The sequence below is a fragment of the Carcharodon carcharias genome (assembly GCF_017639515.1).
Source record: "Carcharodon carcharias isolate sCarCar2 chromosome 35 unlocalized genomic scaffold, sCarCar2.pri SUPER_35_unloc_1, whole genome shotgun sequence".
Lineage (NCBI taxonomy): Eukaryota > Metazoa > Chordata > Chondrichthyes > Lamniformes > Lamnidae > Carcharodon > Carcharodon carcharias.
In genome coordinates this window covers 2,454,194-2,466,542 of record NW_024470701.1, presented here as the reverse complement: position 1 = coordinate 2,466,542, position 12,349 = coordinate 2,454,194, and positions in this window count along the sequence as shown.

Sequence of the window (12,349 nt, the reverse complement as noted above, 5' to 3'; positions counted from 1 at the left end):
CAGCCCAAGTGTGAGATCCATCTGTAGTTGATCTCTGACACAGTCCCAGTGTGGAATCACTCTCTAGTTGATCTCTGGCACAGCCTCACTGTTTAATCTCTCTCTAGTTGATCTCTGACACAGCCCAGTGTTTAGATCCATCTCTAGTTGATATCTGACACAGCCGCAGTGTGGAACCTCTCTAGTTGATCAATGATACAGACCAAGTGTGGAATCTCTCTCTAGTTGATCTCTGACACAGTCCCAGTGTGAAACCTCTCCAGTTGATCAATGATACAGGCCCAGTGTGGAATCTCTCCCTACTTGATCTCTGACACAGCCGCATTGTGGAATCCCTCGCTAGTTGATCTCTGACACAATCCCAGTGTGGAATCTCTCTCTAGTTGATCTCTGACACAGCCCCAGTGTGGAATCCCTCTCTAGTTGATCTCTGACACAGCCCCAGTGTGGAATCTCTCTCTAGTTGATCTCTGACACAGCCCCAGTGTGGAATCTCTCTCTAGTTGATCTCTGACACAGCCCCAGTGTGGAAACTCTAGTTGATCTCTGACACAGCCCCAGTGTGAGATCTGTCTCTAGTTGATCTCTGACACAGCCCCAGTGTGGAATCTCTCTCTAGTTGATCTCTGACACAGCCCATGTTGAATCTCTCTCTAGTTGATCTCTGACACAGCCCCAGTGTGGAATATCTCTCTAGTTGATCTCTGACACAGCCCCAGTGTGGAATCTCTCTCTAGTTGATCTCTGACACAGCCCCAGTGTGGAATCCCTCTCTAGTTGATCTCTGACACAGCCCCAGTGTGGAATCTCTCTCTAGTTGATCTCTGACACAGCCCCAGTGTGGAATCCCTCTCTAGTTGATCTCTGACACAGCCCCAGTGTGAGATCTGTCTCTAGTTGATCTCTGACACAGCCCCAGTGTGGAATCCATCTCTAGTTGATCTCTGACACAGCCCCAGTGTGGAATCTCTCTCTAGTTGATCTCTGACACAGCCCCAGTGTGGAATCCCTCTCTAGTTGATCTCTGACACAGCCCCAGTGTGGAATCCCTCTCTAGTTGATCTCTGACACAGCCCCAGTGTGGAATCTCTCTCTAGTTGATCTCTGACACAGCCCCAGTGTGGAATCCCTCTCTAGTTGATCTCTGACACAGCCCCAGTGTGGAATCCTCTCTAGTTGATCTCTGACACAGGCCCAGTGTGGAATCCCTCTCTAGTTGATCTCTGACACAGCCCCAGTGTGGAATCCCTCTCTAGTTGATCTCTGACACAGCCCCAGTGTGGAATCCCTCTCTAGTTGATCTCTGACACAGCCCCAGTGTGGAATCTCTCTCTAGTTGATCTCTGACACAGCCCCAGTGTGGAATCCTGCTCTAGTTGATCTCTGACACAGCCCCAGTGTGGAATCTCTCTCTAGTTGATCTCTGACACAGCCCCAGTGTGGAATCTCTCTCTAGTTGATCTCTGACACATGCCCCAGTGTGGAATCTCACTCTAGTTGATCTCTGACACAGTCCCAGTGTGGAATCTCTCTCTAGTTGATCTCTGACACAGCCCAACAGTGGAATCTCTCTCTAGTTGATCTCTGACACAGCCCCAGTGTGGAATCCCTCTCTAGTTGATCTCTGACACAGCCCCAGTGTGGAATCTCTCTCTAGTTGATCTCTGACACAGCCCAGTGTGAGATCCATCTCTAGTTGATCTCTGACACAGCCCCAGTGTGGAATCTCTCTCTAGTTGATCTCTGACACAGCCCCAGTGTGGAATCTCTCTCTAGTTGATCTCTGACACAGCCCCAGTGTGGAATCTCTCTCTAGTTGATCTCTGACACAGCCCCAGTGTGGAATCTCTCTCTAGTTGATCAATGACACAGGCCCAGTGTGGAATCCCTCTCTAGTTGATCTCTGACACAGCCCCAGTGTGGAATCTCTCTCTAGTTGATCTCTGACATAGCCTCAGTGTGGAATCCCTCTCTAGTTGATCTCTGACACAGCCCAGTGTGAGATCCCTCTCTAGTTGATCTCTGACACAGCCCCAGTGTGGAACCTCTCTAGTTGATCAATGATACAGGCCCAGTGTGGAATCTCTCTCTAGTTGATCTCTGACACAGCCCCAGTGTGGAATCTCTCTCTAGATGATCTCTGACACAGCCCCAGTGTGGAAACTCTAGTTGATCTCTGACACAGCCCCAGTGTGAGATCTGTCTCTAGTTGATCTCTGACACAGCCCCAGTGTGGAATCTCTCTCTAGTTGATCTCTGACACAGCCCCAGTGTGGAATCCCTCTCTAGTTGATCTCTGACACAGCCCCAGTGTGGAATCCCTCTCTAGTTGATCTCTGACACAGCCCATGTGGAATCTCTCTCTAGTTGATCTCTGACACAGCCCCAGTGTGAAATCTCTCTCTAGTTGATCTCTGACACAGTCCCAGTGTGGAATCTCTCTCTAGTTGATCTCTGACACAGCCCCAGTGTGGAATCTCTCTCTAGTTGATCTCTGACACAGCCCAATGTGGAATCTCTCCCTAGCTGATCTCTCACAGAGCCGCAGTGTGGAATCTCTCTCTAGTTGATCTCTGACCCTGCCACAGTGTGGAATCTCTCTCTCGTTGATCTCTGACACAGCCCCAGTGTGGAATCTCTCTCTAGTTGATCTCTGACACAGCCCCCGTGTGGAATCTATCCCTAGTTGATCTCTGACACAGACCCAGTGTTGAATCCTCTCTAGTTGATCTCTGACACAGCCCCAGTGTGGAATCTCTCTCTAGTTGATCGCTGACACAGCCCAGTGTGGAATCTCTCTCTAGTTGATCTCTGACACAGCCCCAGTGTGGAATCTCTCTCTAGTTGTTCGCTGACACAGCCCGTTTTGGATATCTCTCTAGTTGATCTCTGTCAGCCCCAGTGCGAGTCCCTGTCTAGTTGATCTCCGACACAGCCCCAGTGTGGAATCTCTCTCTAGTTGATCAATGACACAGACCCAGTGTGGAATCCCTCTCTAGTTGATCTCTGACACATCCTCAGTGTGGAATCTCTCTCTAGATGATCTCTGACACAGCCTCAATGTGAGATCCCTCTCTAGTTGATCTCTGACACCTGCCCCAGTGTGGAATCGCTCTCTAGTTGATCTCTGACACAGCCCAGTGTGGAATCTCTCTCTAGTTGATCTCTGACACATCCCCAGTGTGGAATCTCTCTCTAGTTGATCTCTGACACAGCCCCAGTGTGGAATCTCTCTCTGGTTGATCTCTGACCCAGCCCAGTGTGAGATTCCTCTCTAGTTGATCTCTGACACAGCCCCAGTGTGGAATCTCTCTCTAGTTGATCTCTGACACAGCCCCAGTGTGGAATCTCTCTCTAGTTGATCTCTGACACAGCCCAGTGTGGAATCTCTCTCTAGTTGTTCTCTGACAGCCCTAGTGTGGAATCCCTCTCTAGTTGATCTCGGACACAGCCCCAGTGTGAGATTCCTCTCTAGTTGATCTCTGACACAGCCCCAGTGTGGAATCCCTCTCTAGTTGATATCTGACACAGCCCCAGTATGGGATCAGTTTCTAGTTGATCTCTGACACAGCCCCAGTGTGGAATCTCTCTCTAGTTGATCTCTGACACAGCCCCAGTGTGGAATCCCTCTCTAGTTGATCTCTGACACAGCCCCAGTGTGGAATCTCTCTCTAGTTGATCTCTGACACAGCCCCAGTGTGGAATCCCTCTCTAGTTGATCTCTGACACAGCCCCAGTGTGGAATCTCTCTCTAGTTGATCTCTGACACAGCCCCAGTGTGGAATCTCTCTCTAGTTGATCTCTGACACAGCCCCAGTGTGAGATCCCTCTCTAGTTGATCTCTGACACAGCCCAATGTGGATCCTCTCTAGTTGATCTCTGACACAGCCCAAAGTGGAATCCCTTTCTAGTTGATCTCAGACACTGCCCCAGTGTGGAATCCCTCTCTAGTTGATCTCTGACACAGCCCCAGTGTGGAATCCCTCTCTAGTTGATATCTGACACAGCCCCAGTAGTAGATGCCTTTCTATTTGATCTCTGACACAGCCCCAGTGTGGAGTCCCTCTCTAGCTGATCGCTGACACAGCCCGTGTGGAATCTCTCTCTAGTTGATCTCTGACACAGCCCCAGTGTGGAATCTCTCTCTAGTTGATCTCTGACACAGCCCAGTGTGGAATCTCTCTCTAGTTGATCTCTGACACAGCCCCAGTGTGGAATCTCTCTCTAGTTGATCTCTGACACAGCCCATGTTGAATCTCTCTCTAGTTGATCTCTGACTGCCCCAGTGTGAGCCCCTGTCTAGTTGATCTCTGACACAGCCCCAGTGTGGAATCTCTCTCTAGTTGATCTCTGACACAGCCCCAGTGTGGAATCCCTCTCTAGTTGATCTCTGACACAGCCCAGTGTGGAATATCTCTCTAGTTGATCTCTGACACAGCCCAAGTGTGGAATCCCTCTCTAGTTGATCTCTGACACAGCCCCAGTGTGGAATCTCTCTCTAGTTGATCTCTGACACAGCCCCAGTGTGGAATCCCTCTCTAGTTGATCTCTGACACAGCCCCAGTGTGGAATCTCTCTCTAGTTGATCTCTGACACAGCCCAAAGTGGAATCTCTCTCTAGTTGATCTCTGACACAGCCCCAGTGTGGAATCTCTCTCTAGTTGATCTCTGACACAGCCCCAGTGTGGAATCCCTCTCTAGTTGATCTCTGACACAGCCCCAGTGTGGAATCCCTCTCTAGTTGATCTCTGACACAGCCCATGTGGAATCTCTCTCTAGTTGATCTCTGACACAGCCCCAGTGTGGAATCCCTCTCTAGTTGATCTCTGAAACAGCCCCAGTGTGAGATCCCTCTCTAGTTGATCTCTGACACAGCCCCAGTGTGTAATCCCTCTCTAGTTGATCAATGACACAGGCCCAGTGTGGAATCCCTCTCTAGTTGATCTCTGACACAGCCCCAGTGTGGAATCCCTCTCTAGTTGATCTCTGACACAGCCCCATTGTGGGATCCCTCTCTAGTTGATCTCTGACACAGCCCCAGTGTGGAATCTCTCTAGTTGATCTCTGACACAGCCCAAGTGTGGAATCCTCTCTCTAGTTGATCTCTGACACAGCCCCAGTGTGAATCCCTCTCTAGTTGATCTCTGACACAGCCCAGTGTGGAATCTCTCTCTAGTTGATCTCTGACACAGCCCAGTGTGGAATCTCTCTCTAGTTGATCTCTGACACAGCCCCAGTGTGGAATCCTCTCTAGTTGATCTCTGACACAGCCCCAGTGTGGAATCTCTCTCTAGTTGATCTCTGACACAGCCCCAGTGTGGAATCCCTCTCTAGTTGATCTCTGACACAGCCCCAGTGTGGAATCTCTCTAGTTGATCTCTGACACAGCCCCAGTGTGGAATCTCTCTCTAGTTGATCTCTGACACAGCCCCAGTGTGGAATCTCTCTCTAGTTGATCTCTGACACAGCCCCAGTGTGGAATCCCTCTCTAGTTGATCTCTGACACAGCCCCAGTGTGGAATCTCTCTCTAGTTGATCTCTGACACAGCCCCAGTGTGGAACCTCTCTAGTTGATCAATGATACAGGCTCAGTGTGGAATCTCTCCCTAGTTGATCTCTCACAGAGCCGCAGTTTGGAATCTCTCTCTAGTTGATCTCTGACACAGCCACAGTGTGGAATCTCTCTCTAGTTGATCTCTGACACAGCCCCAGTGTGGAATCTCTCTCTAGTTGATCTCTGACACAGCCCCAGTGTGGAATCTCTCTCTAGTTGATCTCTGACACAGCCCCAGTGTGGAATCCCTCACTAGTTGATCTCTGACACAGCCCCAGTGTGGAATCCCTCACTAGTTGATCTCTGACACAGCCCCAGTGTGGAATCCCTCACTAGTTGATCTCTGACACAGCCCCAGTGTGGAATCCCTCACTAGTTGATCTCTGACACAGCCCCAGTGTGGAATCCCTCACTAGTTGATCTCTGACACAGCCCCAGTGTGGAATCCCTCACTAGTTGATCTCTGACACAGCCCCAGTGTGGAATCCCTCACTAGTTGATCTCTGACACAGCCCCAGTGTGGAATCCCTCACTAGTTGATCTCTGACACAGCCCCAGTGTGGAATCCCTCACTAGTTGATCTCTGACACAGCCCCAGTGTGGAATCCCTCACTAGTTGATCTCTGACACAGCCCCAGTGTGGAATCCCTCACTAGTTGATCTCTGACACAGCCCCAGTGTGGAATCCCTCACTAGTTGATCTCTGACACAGCCCAAGTGTGGAATCCCTCACTAGTTTATCTCTGACACAGCACCAGTGTGGAATCCCTCACTAGTTGATCTCTGACACAGCCCCAGTGTGGAATCCCTCACTAGTTGATCTCTGATACAGCCCCATTGTGGAATCCCTCACTAGTTGATCTCTGACACAGCCCCAGTGTGGAATCCCTCACTAGTTGATCTCTGACACAGCCCCAGTGTGGAATCCCTCACTAGTTGATCTCTGACACAGCCCCAGTGTGGAATCCCTCACTAGTTGATCTCTGACACAGCCCCAGTGTGGAATCCCTCACTAGTTGATCTCTGACACAGCCCCAGTGTGGAATCCCTCACTAGTTGATCTCTGACACAGCCACAGTGTGGAATCCCTCACTAGTTGATCTCTGACACAGCCCCAGTGTGGAATCCCTCACCTGTTGATCTCTGACACAGCCCCATTGTGGAATCCCTCACTAGTTGATCTCTGACACAGCCCCAGTGTGGAATCCCTCACTAGTTGATCTCTGACACAGCCACAGTGTGGAATCCCTCACTAGTTGATCTCTGACACAGCCCCAGTGTGGAATCCCTCTAGTTGATCTCTGACACAGCCCCAGTGTGGAATCCCTCACTAGTTGATCTCTGACACAGCCCCAGTGTGGAATCCCTCACTAGTTGATCTCTGACACAGCCCCAGTGTGGAATCCCTCACTAGTTGATCTCTGACACAGCCCCAGTGTGGAATCCCTCACTAGTTGATCTCTGACACAGCCCCAGTGTGGAATCCCTCACTAGTTGATCTCTGACACAGCCCCAGTGTGGAATCCCTCACTAGTTGATCTCTGACACAGCCCCAGTGTGGAATCCCTCACTAGTTGATCTCTGACACAGCCCCAGTGTGGAATCCCTCACTAGTTGATCTCTGACACAGCCCCAGTGTGGAATCCCTCACTAGTTGATCTCTGACACAGCCCCAGTGTGGAATCCCTCACTAGTTGATCTCTGACACAGCCCCAGTGTGGAATCCCTCACTAGTTGATCTCTGACACAGCCCCAGTGTGGAATCCCTCACTAGTTGATCTCTGACACAGCCCCAGTGTGGAATCCCTCACTAGTTGATCTCTGACACAGCCCCAGTGTGGAATCCCTCACTAGTTGATCTCTGACACAGCCCCAGTGTGGAATCCCTCACTAGTTGATCTCTGACACAGCCCCAGTGTGGAATCCCTCACTAGTTGATCTCTGACACAGCCCCAGTGTGGAATCCCTCACTAGTTGATCTCTGACACAGCCCCAGTGTGGAATCCCTCACTAGTTGATCTCTGACACAGCCCCAGTGTGGAATCCCTCACTAGTTGATCTCTGACACAGCCCCAGTGTGGAATCCCTCACTAGTTGATCTCTGACACAGCCCCAGTGTGGAATCCCTCACTAGTTGATCTCTGACACAGCCCCAGTGTGGAATCCCTCACTAGTTGATCTCTGACACAGCCCCAGTGTGGAATCCCTCACTAGTTGATCTCTGACACAGCCCCAGTGTGGAATCCCTCACTAGTTGATCTCTGACACAGCCCCAGTGTGGAATCCCTCACTAGTTGATCTCTGACACAGCCCCAGTGTGGAATCCCTCACTAGTTGATCTCTGACACAGCCCCAGTGTGGAATCCCTCACTAGTTGATCTCTGACACAGCCCCAGTGTGGAATCCCTCACTAGTTGATCTCTGACACAGCCCCAGTGTGGAATCCCTCACTAGTTGATCTCTGACACAGCCCCAGTGTGGAATCCCTCACTAGTTGATCTCTGACACAGCCCCAGTGTGGAATCCCTCACTAGTTGATCTCTGACACAGCCCCAGTGTGGAATCCCTCACTAGTTGATCTCTGACACAGCCCCAGTGTGGAATCCCTCACTAGTTGATCTCTGACACAGCCCCAGTGTGGAATCCCTCACTAGTTGATCTCTGACACAGCCCCAGTGTGGAATCCCTCACTAGTTGATCTCTGACACAGCCCCAGTGTGGAATCCCTCACTAGTTGATCTCTGACACAGCCCCAGTGTGGAATCCCTCACTAGTTGATCTCTGACACAGCCCCAGTGTGGAATCCCTCACTAGTTGATCTCTGACACAGCCCCAGTGTGGAATCCCTCACTAGTTGATCTCTGACACAGCCCCAGTGTGGAATCCCTCACTAGTTGATCTCTGACACAGCCCCAGTGTGGAATCCCTCACTAGTTGATCTCTGACACAGCCCCAGTGTGGAATCCCTCACTAGTTGATCTCTGACACAGCCCCAGTGTGGAATCCCTCACTAGTTGATCTCTGACACAGCCCCAGTGTGGAATCCCTCACTAGTTGATCTCTGACACAGCCCCAGTGTGGAATCCCTCACTAGTTGATCTCTGACACAGCCCCAGTGTGGAATCCCTCACTAGTTGATCTCTGACACAGCCCCAGTGTGGAATCCCTCACTAGTTGATCTCTGACACAGCCCCAGTGTGGAATCCCTCACTAGTTGATCTCTGACACAGCCCCAGTGTGGAATCCCTCTAGTTGATCTCTGACACAGCCCCAGTGTGGAATCCCTCACTAGTTGATCTCTGACACAGCCCCAGTGTGGAATCCCTCACTAGTTGATCTCTGACACAGCCCCAGTGTGGAATCCCTCACTAGTTGATCTCTGACACAGCCCCAGTGTGGAATCCCTCACTAGTTGATCTCTGACACAGCCCCAGTGTGGAATCCCTCACTAGTTGATCTCTGACACAGCCCCAGTGTGGAATCCCTCACTAGTTGATCTCTGACACAGCCCCAGTGTGGAATCCCTCACTAGTTGATCTCTGACACAGCCCCAGTGTGGAATCCCTCACTAGTTGATCTCTGACACAGCCCCAGTGTGGAATCCCTCACTAGTTGATCTCTGACACAGCCCCAGTGTGGAATCCCTCACTAGTTGATCTCTGACACAGCCCCAGTGTGGAATCCCTCACTAGTTGATCTCTGACACAGCCCCAGTGTGGAATCCCTCACTAGTTGATCTCTGACACAGCCCCAGTGTGGAATCCCTCACTAGTTGATCTCTGACACAGCCCCAGTGTGGAATCCCTCACTAGTTGATCTCTGACACAGCCCCAGTGTGGAATCCCTCACTAGTTGATCTCTGACACAGCCCCAGTGTGGAATCCCTCACTAGTTGATCTCTGACACAGCCCCAGTGTGGAATCCCTCACTAGTTGATCTCTGACACAGCCCCAGTGTGGAATCCCTCACTAGTTGATCTCTGACACAGCCCCAGTGTGGAATCCCTCACTAGTTGATCTCTGACACAGCCCCAGTGTGGAATCCCTCACTAGTTGATCTCTGACACAGCCCCAGTGTGGAATCCCTCACTAGTTGATCTCTGACACAGCCCCAGTGTGGAATCCCTCACTAGTTGATCTCTGACACAGCCCCAGTGTGGAATCCCTCACTAGTTGATCTCTGACACAGCCCCAGTGTGGAATCCCTCACTAGTTGATCTCTGACACAGCCCCAGTGTGGAATCCCTCACTAGTTGATCTCTGACACAGCCCCAGTGTGGAATCCCTCACTAGTTGATCTCTGACACAGCCCCAGTGTGGAATCCCTCACTAGTTGATCTCTGACACAGCCCCAGTGTGGAATCCCTCTAGTTGATCTCTGACACAGCCCCAGTGTGGAATCCCTCACTAGTTGATCTCTGACACAGCCCCAGTGTGGAATCCCTCACTAGTTGATCTCTGACACAGCCCCAGTGTGGAATCCCTCACTAGTTGATCTCTGACACAGCCCCAGTGTGGAATCCCTCACTAGTTGATCTCTGACACAGCCCCAGTGTGGAATCCCTCACTAGTTGATCTCTGACACAGCCCCAGTGTGGAATCCCTCACTAGTTGATCTCTGACACAGCCCCAGTGTGGAATCCCTCACTAGTTGATCTCTGACACAGCCCCAGTGTGGAATCCCTCACTAGTTGATCTCTGACACAGCCCCAGTGTGGAATCCCTCACTAGTTGATCTCTGACACAGCCCCAGTGTGGAATCCCTCACTAGTTGATCTCTGACACAGCCCCAGTGTGGAATCCCTCACTAGTTGATCTCTGACACAGCCCCAGTGTGGAATCCCTCACTAGTTGATCTCTGACACAGCCCCAGTGTGGAATCCCTCACTAGTTGATCTCTGACACAGCCCCAGTGTGGAATCCCTCACTAGTTGATCTCTGACACAGCCCCAGTGTGGAATCCCTCACTAGTTGATCTCTGACACAGCCCCAGTGTGGAATCCCTCACTAGTTGATCTCTGACACAGCCCCAGTGTGGAATCCCTCACTAGTTGATCTCTGACACAGCCCCAGTGTGGAATCCCTCACTAGTTGATCTCTGACACAGCCCCAGTGTGGAATCCCTCACTAGTTGATCTCTGACACAGCCCCAGTGTGGAATCCCTCACTAGTTGATCTCTGACACAGCCCCAGTGTGGAATCCCTCACTAGTTGATCTCTGACACAGCCCCAGTGTGGAATCCCTCACTAGTTGATCTCTGACACAGCCCCAGTGTGGAATCCCTCACTAGTTGATCTCTGACACAGCCCCAGTGTGGAATCCCTCACTAGTTGATCTCTGACACAGCCCCAGTGTGGAATCCCTCACTAGTTGATCTCTGACACAGCCCCAGTGTGGAATCCCTCACTAGTTGATCTCTGACACAGCCCCAGTGTGGAATCCCTCACTAGTTGATCTCTGACACAGCCCCAGTGTGGAATCCCTCACTAGTTGATCTCTGACACAGCCCCAGTGTGGAATCCCTCACTAGTTGATCTCTGACACAGCCCCAGTGTGGAATCCCTCACTAGTTGATCTCTGACACAGCCCCAGTGTGGAATCCCTCACTAGTTGATCTCTGACACAGCCCCAGTGTGGAATCCCTCACTAGTTGATCTCTGACACAGCCCCAGTGTGGAATCCCTCACTAGTTGATCTCTGACACAGCCCCAGTGTGGAATCCCTCACTAGTTGATCTCTGACACAGCCCCAGTGTGGAATCCCTCACTAGTTGATCTCTGACACAGCCCCAGTGTGGAATCCCTCACTAGTTGATCTCTGACACAGCCCCAGTGTGGAATCCCTCACTAGTTGATCTCTGACACAGCCCCAGTGTGGAATCCCTCACTAGTTGATCTCTGACACAGCCCCAGTGTGGAATCCCTCACTAGTTGATCTCTGACACAGCCCCAGTGTGGAATCCCTCACTAGTTGATCTCTGACACAGCCCCAGTGTGGAATCCCTCACTAGTTGATCTCTGACACAGCCCCAGTGTGGAATCCCTCACTAGTTGATCTCTGACACAGCCCCAGTGTGGAATCCCTCACTAGTTGATCTCTGACACAGCCCCAGTGTGGAATCCCTCACTAGTTGATCTCTGACACAGCCCCAGTGTGGAATCCCTCACTAGTTGATCTCTGACACAGCCCCAGTGTGGAATCCCTCACTAGTTGATCTCTGACACAGCCCCAGTGTGGAATCCCTCACTAGTTGATCTCTGACACAGCCCCAGTGTGGAATCCCTCACTAGTTGATCTCTGACACAGCCCCAGTGTGGAATCCCTCACTAGTTGATCTCTGACACAGCCCCAGTGTGGAATCCCTCACTAGTTGATCTCTGACACAGCCCCAGTGTGGAATCCCTCACTAGTTGATCTCTGACACAGCCCCAGTGTGGAATCCCTCACTAGTTGATCTCTGACACAGCCCCAGTGTGGAATCCCTCACTAGTTGATCTCTGACACAGCCCCAGTGTGGAATCCCTCACTAGTTGATCTCTGACACAGCCCCAGTGTGGAATCCCTCACTAGTTGATCTCTGACACAGCCCCAGTGTGGAATCCCTCACTAGTTGATCTCTGACACAGCCCCAGTGTGGAATCCCTCACTAGTTGATCTCTGACACAGCCCCAGTGTGGAATCCCTCACTAGTTGATCTCTGACACAGCCCCAGTGTGGAATCCCTCACTAGTTGATCTCTGACACAGCCCCAGTGTGGAATCCCTCACTAGTTGATCTCTGACACAGCCCCAGTGT